This window comes from Triturus cristatus, chromosome 4_2, assembly GCF_964204655.1.
Source record: "Triturus cristatus chromosome 4_2, aTriCri1.1, whole genome shotgun sequence".
NCBI lineage: Eukaryota > Metazoa > Chordata > Amphibia > Caudata > Salamandridae > Triturus > Triturus cristatus.
In genome coordinates, this window is record NC_140586.1 from 530,367,828 (window position 1) to 530,381,756 (window position 13,929).

Consider the following 13,929-nt stretch of genomic DNA (forward strand, 5'->3'; position numbering starts at 1 on the left):
TTAGGTATGGATGTATTTTACTAACTCCTATAGTATCAACCTAACATTGTTGCAAAGAACAAAAAATGCATTCATAACACAAAATGACCAAAAGAGGAGAACATTGTACATCAGTAAATGGGTGAACTTTCAGTTGAAATAGGGGTGGCTAAATAAACAAGTTCTCTAGATGCTACAGACCATGTACCTTGTATACCAAGTGAGTTACTTGCATTGCTTATGCGGAGGATCGCAACATGAAGGGATATTTGGATGCCTGTGAAGTAAAGCTACTAATACAGCCATAACATAGTGACAGTAATGGGTAGTTTCTGGGGTTATACCACATTAAAACAATTAAAGCATTGCATATTTTCTACTTTGTGTATGTAAAACATTGTACATGTTTTTAGCCTCTTAACTGTTTCATAACTTTTTTACCGCAAAAGTATCCAGGCCAAATTTGCATCTTTTTGCCTTACACATATTGGGGATAGTAAAGCTACCCAGGGTTTGTGGAGTCACCTGGAAGGAACCAAGACATTAGCCAAAATATAACAAAATAGTATATATTTTTTTTTTTTAAGGAGTAAAACAGGCTGTGCAATTAGCATATTTTCTTCTTTAAAACTGCAATCAACAAAGGATTTGCTGAGCTATGATCAGAATCTTCTCAGCTTTCCGAAACAAGCAGCGATGGAAAAAATATCAATTTATTTTACTGCAATTTCTAAATGGTAGTCGTTTTTTCCTAATTTGTTGTTGTTTCTACTTACTGACAGTTTGTGATGGAAAAAGGTGGAAAACTCATGGGTGAACCCAAAAAGCTATATATTTCTCAAAACTAGACAAAATTCCAAATTCAGCAAAGATTAATTTCTGTACATTTGTTTTCCCAAATAAATTAATCATTGAAATAAAAAACAATAAAAAAAATAGAACTAGTTGATGTTTGTATTTTCATCTGTATTTCTTTTGTCCAATTGCAGATTTGCAAAAGTGATATACTGTTATGCCCACCAGACTCTTCTGGTCTCAGGGTAGATAATGTTTGTTGGTTGTCCAAAAACACATGACACACCCAAAAACAACAACTGATCTGAAGCTTATTATGAAATGTATTGTGTGCAGAACATGCAGCAATCAATTCATATGGTAAAATAGAATGCATGAAAAATGGGTTTGAAGGAAAACTATGCATTTTTTAAATGTGCCAAAGAAACTGAGTTTAGAGATATTGGTGATCTGAATTTGGTGTGAATCATAGGAAATTTCACAAAGTGTGTGCTTCTTGCACACTCCCATCTATTTAGAAGCAAAAAAAGCTGAGAAATTCAATTGAAAATAAGAAATACATTTTGCCACTCTGGATTCCTACACTTCTCTCCTGATAAAAACGGTATCTCACTTGTGTGGAAGGGACTATCGTATGTGACAGAAAAGGTCCAAAAAGGCAAGGTACACACATTTAATTTTTGCCATTAAAATCAACACACTTTCATGATGCGAGTAGAAGCACTTTTATATTTTGATTAAAGCACTAACCAAACAGACATTTCAGAAAACTAGTCATATGAAAGAGGGGGGAGAATGAGCCACAAAAGGTCTTGATGCCATATCTCAGGAAAAATCATCTCGGAGACCCTCAACCACACATTCACAGTCAGCGGTGTACATAATCTATGCTTAATGTGGTTTGCTGGTTAGTGTCATCATTGAGTCTGTCACTTTAGTGTCTTGTTCTCCAGGTGACCTCCTAAACCTCTGCCAGGAGGGAGACTGTCTGGATCTTAACAGCGGTGAGTGAATTAAAATGACCTCCTATTCTGTAGGTATATCTTTATTGAGGGAAGAGAATTAGGATAGGGGTAAGACTAAAAACAAAATCGGTGTTATGTGAATGGGTCACTGATCCACAGCACCTAGTGGTCAGGTCGACATGTTTCAGCCAGGAACAGCCCATAAGGGTCTATGGCATTCGTCAGGACTGGGATTGGGAAAGCCTTATGTTTTAGGGCTATCCATTAATTGTGTGGACTCACTCACCAGTCTTCATCAAAGAACACACTTTGCCCAAGACGGAACGTGGTTAGAGGTGCTGTCTTTGGCCCATAACTTAAGCACATTCATATAACATAACGTGGATTGGAGAAATAAGAACAAGTGAGTTTTAGCATGGCTTAAAACTTTCCTCTGCAGAGCTGCTGCATGATTCCCTCCATCAAGGGTAGTGTAATTTGCATAGATACCGCACCATTATTTTACCCAGAATGCTCTACTAGAATCACACATTTCTGTGATGGATAGTTATGGGATCTGCAGGGTTCCACTAAATTCCTACCACCCACTGTTCCCAAACTTCTCCCGATAAAAAAATACTCCACTTCTGGAGAGGAACTTCACCCCTACACAATAGGCTAAAACATTCAACCAATTTTCACCAAGATAATAGACCCATTTTTTAAGATGTGGGTAGCTGTAGTCTGTGGGCCTAGATGCAAAGCAAGGAAACCTTCAAACCTACAATTTTCTGAAAACTAGACTTCCAGGGTGGTCTGCTTTGCATGGATCTCAACATTCTTGTACAGCAAATGCCCCGCAAACCTCATAAAATCATGAATTTTTCCTAAATTTCTGTAAGGGAAGGCCCCAGAATCTACATGGATCCACAAATTTCTATCACCCAGTTTCCCCACACTTTTTCGCACTAAAATCTGTACTGTGTTCAAAGGTGTGAATTTTTTCACATGGGTTACAGTTGGTATACAGGTCAAGCTAAACCATAAAAGCCACTTCAGACCTGGTTACACTAACTACTTTGGAACACATGGCTTTGAAGTTCATACACCAATTCACTTAACAAGAGAGAGCCCTCTGCAGTGCCCGACTGCATGCAATATACCTTCAACAACCTCCACCCCATGGCTAAGAGGACTTTCAAATTTGAAGTTATTTCTAGGTCTAACCAAATGCCAAGCATGATCAGCTTTGAAACTTAATTTACTGACCGCAATACCAATGTAATTTCAATAAGCCTGTAAGTTTTAGCAAGAGTATGTATTTTGAAAACTAGATGCCCAACATTTGACTTATTGACAAGGTTAGCCGATCGAGAAATAGTTCACCTTAAATGAAACAATAAAAGAAGATTACATTTTTAAGCTATAAAGCTGCAGACTACTTTCTGCGCGTGCTGCTCCTCCATTGCCGCTACCGTACTCTCAATACTCGTATAAACCACGTTGCTTGCTGTGCGGCCATGTTGCTTTCATTTCTTCAACTCAGCCGGATCGCCTTTCTTTTTGCGGTGCTGCAGCACTTTGTGTTCGGGCCCGAATTTTGTGCCTAGATTCTACTGTACGCACAACCACTGGCACAGGTGGTGGTCAATGGGAGGCTCTCAGAGGACTTTCCCTTGGAGCGTGGGACCAGGCAGGGATGTCCCCTGTCCCCCCTCCTGTTTGCTTTAGTGCTCGAGCCATGGAGAAGGAGGGATCCAGTAATACGTGGGCTGAAGTGGGTAGAGGGTTGGGAAGACCGCATTTCCCTCTACGCAGATGACATCTTGCTATACATGGCGAACCCTAGACGGTCCCTCTCCTGCCTGCTTGACAACTGCGACTCCTACGGCAGAGTCTCCGGGTATGCTATTAATTGGGCAAAATCGGGGTTATATATACTTAAGGGCCCTCCTCCCACGCCTGCCCCGGGGTGTTGAGACACAGATCGCAGAAGATGGGTTTAAATACCTAGGCATACATGTCACGCCACACCCCACACAATTCTTCGAGCGTAATCTCCTGCCCCCCCTGAAAAGACTCCGTAGTGATGTGAAATGGTGGCATTCCCTGCCGTTGACGCTCTTGGGGAGGGCGGCTCTGTTCAAAATTATGGCTCTCCCCAAGTTTTTATATGCTATACAGAACACATCTGCCCCAGTCTCTCACTCCTACTTCAAGTCCATTGAGGCGGAGGTGGGCCACCTCCTGTGGGAAGGGAAGCCCCCACGAATAGCAATGTGCAAGCTAATATGGGGTTGGTATGATGGTGGAATCGCCCTGCCCAACATTCAATTATACTATTGGGCCTCTCAGCTCATAGTGGTTAATCAATGGCTTCACGCTCCAGAGGAAGAGCCAGCATTACGTATGGACAGGCCACTCTTGGCACGGACTGAATCCTGGGCGCCCTATATAATAAATCTCGGAAACACGCACTGATATGCTCCACGACACACGCTGTGCACGTCTGGTTCATAGCACAGCACGCGCTTGTTTGGGAGGGAGTGATAACACAACACACGCCACTCTGGGACACCCCCAGGTTGGGCAAACTGCACACAAGTAAGGGTTTCTTCCGATGGGATCTAACAGGCATTTCTAAGGCTGGGGACTTGTGGAAAAAAAGAGGGGGGGGTGGAGTAGTCACTTTTGCTCATCTACAGGCAACGTATCAGATGGCAGGGACGGAGCAATACCGATACATGCAAATCAAACACGCACCGACGAAGGCCATACCTCCGGGAACTGACCTCCCCGAGTCCTCGCCGCTCGAGGATCAATTACTAACAGACTGTCTAACCAAAAAAGCTATTTCTCTAACATATCGCCAATTGGTTAATCATCAGAAAGATCCCACACACAATCTTAGAGAAAGATTCCAAACTGAGGTGGGAGAGATGGACGAGCAGGACTGGCAGGCGGCGCTGGCATCACCGCGGGAGGTGGCGATCCCCTCCAGACTAAAACTCTTGCAACTTAAAATATTGCACAGAACATACTACACCAGAACAACACTCTACAAAATAGGGAGGACTGATACACCGCTGTGTCTTCGAGGTTGTGGGTTAGCGGCTCCTTTTATCACACATTATGGGATTGTCCCCACATCACACAATATTGGAGGGCAGTCAAGGCCACGATCTCTCGAGTATGTGGCTTCAATGTCTCCCCGGAACCAAGGAGTTGCCTACTCAATGTGTGGGAACCAACAGACCTCAACCATGCGGAGCAAGATTGGGCGACCCTGGGTATAACACTAGCCAAACGAAATATGGCTCAACACTGGGGGGCACAGACGGTCCCTTCTCACCAACAGTGGTGTCGTGACTTAGACAGCGCTATGATAGCGGAAAAAGCAGTATTTATTCATAGAGGGTGTCCACGGAAATGGATGAGAGTATGGGGGAAATGGAACACATTGAGGGAACTTATGCACCCTGCCTCCAGAGATGCTCTACTGGGGAGACTTTTTATGTACTGTAAAGGCAATTCTCAGGGGTATTGTGGAGAAGCGAAGGTACATATATGTGGTGTACTCTGTGGCACTGCCATGTATAATATTTGAACTGCCAAATATACATGATTGCAATCAGCTATGTTTGACGCAAATAATAAAGTTTTTCAGAAAATAAACAACTCAGCCGGATCGGAGTGCAATCTTGCCTGCCTCAGACGGCAGCAACGTGTATGCCTGTAAACTCACTGACATTTGCCGCTTTGTCGTTCTGCGGCCATTAACGCCTAGATGCAGGGTAAAGTCTCTGGCATGCAATTGCAGATGCCAGGATTTGACAGTAGTTGGAGTGGGCTGGTGTACATCCCCAACGAGCCTTGCAAACCTCAATTTCTCTCCACTAACCGCTACTGGGCCCAGCACCCCCGGGGAGCTGGGGGGGTAGGGTGTATTGAGGAGCTGTAACCCAGTGTTGGGTGCAAGGAGGGTGAAGAGGAAGCTGCTAGGTGTCACTGGAAGGCGCATCGGATGAAAAAAAGGGGGTGTCAGAAACTAATTCAGCTGAGAACGAAGCGCGGACTGATGGAGGCAGATGTAACATCAAGGCAGAGTGGGAGGTAAGCCTTTTGCACTTGTAGCACTTCTTTGTTTAAAACCCGGCGGTCCGAATTAAGGTGCAGCTGATTAACTGTAGCAGGGAAGCATAAAGGAAAAAAAGCCACTGTGTAAAGTGAAGACATGAGGGGGCAATGGACTAAAGAAGGGCGGAAAGACACCTCAACAAAAAAGTAACACCCTCTCCCCACGCCGGGAGCTCCAACAAAGCGAATCTGTGGAGAGTACTATCATTGCCCCCCCCAGAATAAAATAAGTCTCCCAGCAATATTGGGGAGGAACATTTGACAGGCACCCAGGCATACACCATGGAAGAAGTGAGCGTGATACTCTTGGGACAATCTATAAAGGAATTTGTGGGGAAATACTTTAAAAGAAAATCTGATGCCCGTGATCGTTTCACACGGTTGAGAAAGCCACTAAGCAGGGAGTAGAGTGTAACAAGTGACTCTTATTCTGGAAAGAGCACTGGACTTAAACTCAGCTCCAGGGGATGATCTGGGTAAAAATATAGGGGATGGGGATGTTCTTACCTGAACCAAGGTTATCCTAGTCACCCCCCCCCCCCCATCCCTTTGTGGTCAATAGCTTTATGGAAGATACCGAGGCCCCACATCGAGTGGTGAATGGGCCTGGGAAAGAGGGAATGGGAGTGGAGAGAGCAACTCATTGGTACAGGCAGGAAGAGCTATCCCTCGTTTGCATTCCACTCCCTTCCCAACCTGGGAGGAGTGGATGCTTAATGTAGGTTCCAGCTACTAAAAGTGGGACGAGTAAAGAAAGGTTATAATGGAAGGGACAGCTTATTAGTATACCTGGACCCTTGGGGAATTGGAATAGGTATAAAGCATCAGAGGAAGCTCAAGCCACTGAATTGCTCCTATTTGTTACAAGTATTGGCCAAATGTCCTAGTCTAGCAAGATCACATTGGGTAATATAAAGCAAAAAGGGTTTACAACAAATGTGGAAGGAAAAGAGGTGAAAAGGCCCTTTCTACTAGCAATGTGTAAAACAAATGATAATGAGGGCTGATAAACAATTAGAGAAGGAGGGTATAAGATTGGTACAGATGGATGAGTTGGGAATGGAGGGGAGGAGCCTTATGAACCTTAAGGCCATGACCTGCCATGCAGGACTATGTCAAGATCGAGTACAGAATGGCTCATCAGGGTTTCAGCATGGAAAAACATTTATTGATAGGTCGGTCTATGTGTAACCATAGCAAGTGCCGTCAAAGAACCGATGCTGAAGAATCGATTTGAACCCCTATCTGATTCAATGATAAGGTATGATGATAATAGAAAGGGGAGATGAATGACTTGGATTAGGAATCGGAGTCTTCGCACAGCCGGTTGGCCTCGACTTGGAACATAGGGGGATAAAGGAAACACTTAACACAAGACAGCTTTAAAGAGAAACATGGAAGGAATGAAATCATGTGTTTTTAGGAGGCTTGGCTGTACAAAGTACCTGAGCCAGCAGATGGATTTTTAATGCTCTCTAAAGATGCTGTGTGATTGGGCCCAGGTCGGCCCGCAGGCGGATTGATCACCTTAGTAGCGATTAAAATAGCCAATAAAGTAACTATGTTGAAAGTTAAAAGCCAATGAAAGTCAAACGTCAATGGTTATTGGTCAGCCAGATAGAGCTCTACAGTGGCCCTTGGGTAAAAAGACAAATAATTGTAGTTAATACATACATTCAACCAGGGAATATAGTAGATTATGAAGCTCAGTTGCGACTGTTAGAAAAAGATCTGGAGTCAATCTTAACAGGAAGGGCAATTCAATTGATAATGATATGTGAGAAGTTTAATTATAAACTAGATCCATCCTTCAGCGACAAGATGTATAAAGATTTGTTAGCTGCCGCACAGGTGCCTCTGGCCATTTTCCCTAGATCAGGCGGTACTGCGCGAGATGAAACCTTTGTAAAGTTCCTAGGGTCTATTGTGCTGTTTTCTGTTAATGGACAGGTAGATACAGACCGCCCGCAAGACAGACTTTGAGCAGGTAATCAGATCTGCCCAATTTATTATGTTTATATACAGTTTTTTTCACTTTTCTGAAGTAGAGGGGTTTGAAGTGCTGCAAATTGAGGGCAGTGATCACTGACTCCTACATGTACCACTTAGGGTAGAGCGAGGGGTGCAAAGATTCAAAGTTGTCCCGCTGCAGGTAGAGTTTTGCCGACGTGTTACTACCCGTATAAAAGAGGACAGTTTAAAACTGCTTCATTACCTGATGGTAGATTATATGTTACTCAGCAAGTTTGAGGACCAGCATAATGTTCTAATATGGTTTGAAGGTGGTAAACTGTTTGAGGGTAAAGCTCAAATCTGGGCCTCTGAGTATGGAATGTTAACATAAGGGGTGGGGTAAGAGAAATGGCTGGTTTAATAATAAGTGTAGAAGTTTACAATTGAGGGTTCAAAGATGAAAAAAGATTATTTAGGAAAAGGCACGATAAGGTAACATAGGAAAGCCTCCAACTGGCAAAACTGGAGTATAAAAATCAGTTCAGGGAAAGGAATTTAAAGCATACAAACAAAAATTGGTAAACTATGCTTGGAGTGATAGGTACAAATAACATTAGGAAGTGATGGCAGCTGGTGTGTGATGGGAACGTTCAAGGGGAAATTAGGTGTTTAGCAGGAGAAGATGATTGGATCAACCACCTCAGTAACCTATATGGTAGTAACAATGTAGATGAGAATTTGAAGAATCCTGTTAAGGTTGGTGTGGATATCAAGTCTTATTTCTCTTTTTAGAAGATAAAATAAACCATTCATTCTCCTAAATTAACTAAAGTGGCAGGCCCAGACAACCTACCAGCAGTTATAATTTTAAAAAATATGGGACTTGTGGACAAGCCTTTTATATCATCTTCCAAATATGTTGACCTCTGGGTATTTTCCTGAGAGTTGGAAAGGGGTAATAATTAGGTCAATATATACGAAGGATGACGTCACACAGCCCAAGAATTATCGCCTAATTAGTTTGCTGGATGTGGGGGGAAAGTATTTTAACAAAGTATGTTAGGCTTAACAAAGTCTTGGGTAGAGCAAAAAAATGTCATCCCGATGGAGCAAGGTGGCTTTAAGGAAGGCCATTCAACAATAGATCATTGCCTTAGCTTATGGACAAGGGCAAAGAAGTAAATTGAGTTGCAATGCAGATTATTTTGTTGCTTTGTTAATTTCCAGGCTGCCTTTGACTTGGTTCATTGTAAATTACTATGAGATATGCTGAGGCGGCTCTGTATCAACAAGGCATTGCTCTTACTTATTCAGTATTTGCACAGCCAGACTGGGCCCGTGTGATCTTAGATAACCTGGGATCTTATTAAGAGAGTGTACAGATAAAGAACAGCCTACAGCAGGGCTGTGTTCTGGCCCCACTATTGTTCTCTTGATTCTTCTCTGACCTCCCAAATACACTACACAAAGCTGGCGACCTATGCCCCATATTGGGCAGAATCCATATCCCTTGCCTACAATATGTTGATTATTTGGTGATAGTAGACGTGACCGAATTGGGTCTGCAAAGAAAACTGGACATTTTCCACAATTTTTGCTTAAAGAAAAAACTTACGGTTAATTTGGAGAAGACCTAAATAATTGAGCTGGTGAAAGGAAAGGGGGGTTTTAATTGGGAGTTGGGAGAGGACAAAGTTGGTGGTTGACAAATAAATACCTGGGTATGTGGCTTGATACCAAGTTACCCTGGGGAAGCCACAGAGAATTGTTCAAATTAACTGCATTATACTCGTTTTGGGGCCTGAAACAGTTGAGTCCGAAGTATGAGGGGCCGTCCTTTCGCCCCATATTGTCAGCCTTTAATGCAATGGTTCACCCACAATTCCAATACAGGGTGGAAGTGATAACCTTAAGTGGGAACATGGATTGGACCCAGGCCATAAGGGCAGAATACCATCTTACAGTTTAGAGTTATCAAGGGCTGCAGGCTGCGCTGAACTTTTGGCAGATTGAATGGAGAGGGTAACCCTAAAATATCCTTCCTATGTAAAATGGAGATAGAGAAAAGTGAACTGAACTGGGCCTTCCAAGTTACATGCAAGTTACGGAAGTTTTGCATTAAATTGTCTTTAATGCCAAATCAGTGGAAGATAGGGCAACATACCACCGGGCAGGAGTCTATGCGCTATTGCAAGCAAAAGCGCAAGAGAGGAGTACCTGCTTTACTTGGGGAGCAAATCAGCTACCCAGTTTTTGGTAAAAGGCTGAAGAAATGAGAATGTGTTTCCCTATATCTAGACCCTGTCAAGCTCGACACATAGGAAGGCTGTGCTAAAAAGTAGGGTCGGGCTAAACCCATGTTACGCAGACACAAAGATAAAAGCAGCAATGAGAAGGGCTTATGTACATGTGGACTTAATCCAATAAAATATGTTGCCCACTACATTTTGCTTTGTCATTGGTTCCTATATGAACTGCAAGAGTTTTTATTGCTTATAATCAGAATCAAGCCCTCATTCTGTTGATAAATATGAGATTCTTAAATATTGTCTGTGCAGTATATCCATTTTTCGATGCCATAAGGGAGCCCCTAAAGGGGCTGAAAAATAATCTGTAAGGGATATGGGATGGGTATGAGATCTTTTATTAATTGATGTACACTAATATGGACCTTTTTTCAACCATTCTTAAAGTTATGGTTTTAGGATGTATTTGTGGATGTATTAGGGTAATGTTTATAGGCCATAGTCTAAATAAACATTTCTTGAACTGAAAATAAAAGCAGATTTAAGTTTTACTGCTCCGCTGGTGATCTGAACTGTTAAACTTGATTTTCTTTAACTAATACACCAAGATATTTTCTTCCCAATTACTTTCTAACAAATATTTAACCTTTAAACACAGTATGAATTGGTAAATAAAAACAAAACACAAATTGAAACATAAAATCAGCAAACATCAACCGATCTGACCTACTTTTGGGATAAAAACGGACCCATTTTATGTTGAAAAGAACTAACTACCCAGTAAAAACGAGTAAGCACAATATTATAGCCCACATGCACACCACAAGATTTGTACTACTTCGTTTTTTCAGTCCTGTGCATAAGTTGCTTTTCTTTGCCTAACAGGAATTTATTTCTAAAATAAATATTTGGTGGCTCTTATGAATGATTTTAAAAAACATCCTCGACCCGACATTCCCCATCCAGAGCATCCCTGCGTTTCTGATCACTGATTTGGACACTCCTAGCGTTTACCTTGGAGCTGCTCTCAACGTAACATTTTTTGTTGGTAATCATACACAATAGTCTCTCCTAATCTCGCTTGATCTTATGGGTTGCACGACAATGAGATTGCAAGGCCCAATGAGAGTCTAAACTCTCAGAGCTTAAACCCAAACAAAAGCAAAGACCCAACCTGGATTCTGGGGAATTCCACAGGTAAACATTTTGCGATATTGTTCTTTTGCCATTAATGTGGTGTGCTCACTGGAACAGAACTGGGGTACACCAGGGGTAGTTTCTTGGTCTACATGTACTCTTAACAAAATACTATATTAGGCAGTGTGCAACACGTTTTCAGAAGTTGCTCTGTCTTTAGGAAGGATTGGAGACCCCTGCTGTAGCCTTTTTACAAAGCCTAATATATCACACAAACTGCTCTTCTCACATGCTAATGTGTTACAAGCTATGTCTAAACATGGCAATAAATGTGTTTTAAGGAACTTTCAGGGAGGGGGTTCTTTTTTTTATTGACTTGATGTGGGTCGTAAAAGGCTTTGTAATTTAATTTTTACTTTTCTTTTTTTTTATGGTGCAAGTTGTAAGCACTTTAAAACAGCACAATACTACATTACGAATCTTTTTTAGGCAAAGGGAGATTCAGTGATTGGTCCAGAATCACAGAATTTTGAGACTAGAATTTCAACCTTGTTCTCCCATGTTGAGAGAATCACAGCTCTACCTGCCACATCACATCCAGAAATGGAAGTTCAGTTTTCTACAATATACATACTCAAATATTTATACAATAGAAATTGTTGCAATGGAAAAACAGATAGACAAAACAGAATAGCTTTTGATTCACTTTAAATTTTCCTAAATGCAAGAGTTATTCTGCAATACTTGGTGAAATTAATTTTAAAGATTGCTAGTCACAGCCTAGATCAGCAATGTGACTAGACCAAAATAAATCATATCTACTGCAAAGATGCAGAAAAAGGGATAGTTTGTGCCATACTACAACCTCACAAAATGAATCATTCTTTGTAAGATGTGATTACCCGCATAAATACAACTTGACTTTCAAACTTACATAAGGAAAGGCTGGTAACCGTTAATTGTAACTAACATTTGGATAGTCAAGTGGAAAATAAATCATGCTAGAAGTGAGCCCTTTTGTTCGCAGTGGAGTTAAGAGAGCAGATTCCAGCCATCTGAACCTTACAAAATGACATGTCAAATGCCAGCTGATCTTCGGATGGATGTATGTGATTTCAAAGAAAAACGATTATATGGAATACCAATACTGAGAAACCATTTCTCCTGACCGGTTTAATGGAAATTTAAAGGATGAATGAGATTTAGCATTTCACAGAAAGCAATTCATTGAACGTCTTTTTTCTGAATTGTCCTTTGCATACTTATTTTTATGTTGTAGATGCAATGATTGCAGGTCTGACTTTTAGAAACCTTTTTGTCGGAGGTATTTATTTTAGTGCTTTACTGAATGGAACATCGGTTCGGATTTATATCTTTTACATTGTCAAACAATTACTTTGGGTGCTTTTAATTCACTGACCCCTCACAGCTCCTAAACATCCATCCGTGACCCTCTCACAGCCTCTAAAAACCATTCCTCCCGGCTCCTAAAACATTCACTACCCCTAAACTCCACCCATGCCTGACCCCGAAAAGCCCTTTCTACCACTAAACACCACCTATTACTGAACCCTAAAAAACCCTCACTGTACCTAAACTACTCCCATCCCTGATCCCTAAACTTCACCCATTCCTGAACTGTAAAAGCCCTTTCTAAGCTTATCTCCAGCAATCAAAGAACCCATAAAACCCTTCACAACCCTGAACTCCACCACCCCAAACTCCATCTATGCCTAAAACAAGAAAAACAAACCTCACCACTGTTAACCTCCACCCAGCCCGGAACCCTTAAAACCCTCTCATCTGTGAACCCTAAAACCCCTCTCCATCCCTAAACACCTATTCCTGAGCCCAAAAAAATCTTTACCACCCGTCCCTGGACCTTAGGAACCCCTCATCACCTCTAAATATCAAACATCCCTAAACCTAAAAAACCTCAGTACCCTAAACTCCACACAAGTTCAATGTCATTTCACCCTTTTCCTTTAAAGTATCTTTCCTTTAATTTTCAATTTATTGGTAGTTCCTTAAAATGGTCTTTCCTCAAAATAGTTTATTGATTGAGGTTCCTCCTATGTGTTTTTTCAGTTTTTCCATTAATTCACATACATCATCTACAGAAGTGCAGTGATAAACTTGAATAACTGAAATGCCAAACATGGCAGCATACACTTAAATTGCAGAAATTAACCGGTCCTTTCTGGAATCACAAGAGGGCTGGGCTACCCTGGCCACACACTCAGTGACGTAATGCAAAATGACGGGCTTCGTTGCTGATTGGAATAAGGTCTCCCCTGTATTAAACATCTCACAGATACTCATAGGTCTTGGGCTGAATGGGGACGCCCAGAAGGGTTAAGGCCCCCTCCCTGCGCAGCAGGGAAGGTTGTTTTGGTACACCTTTAAAAATATGTTTTTCCTGTTAATTAAAACCATTGCAATCTATAGCAAGATAATAAAATATTCAAATAAATAGTAATCTGTTCACTATGTCAATGTATACGTGCGATCGTCAAATGCGAATGCTTTTTGCATTAGCGTTACATCCCTGTATGCACTACGAAGCATGATGCTTGGTTGCAGGGTAACAGATTATGTGCCCTGCAACACACCTCGACATTTGGAATATACCAGCATGAATTTGCGTTTGACACGTTTAAACAATAAACACATGCAATAAATATACTGTGGACTCTACGGAAGACAGGGAAATGATTAAATGGAGGGAAAAAATGCTC

At 41.7% G+C, this 13,929-nt stretch overlaps 1 protein-coding gene across 11 annotated transcripts in view; it reads right to left on the minus strand.

The window, feature by feature from the left end:
• The window catches only part of KYAT3 (kynurenine aminotransferase 3), a 492,939-nt gene that overhangs the window by 307,249 nt on the left and 171,761 nt on the right, over positions 1 to 13,929 (minus strand). The window lies entirely within an intron of this gene.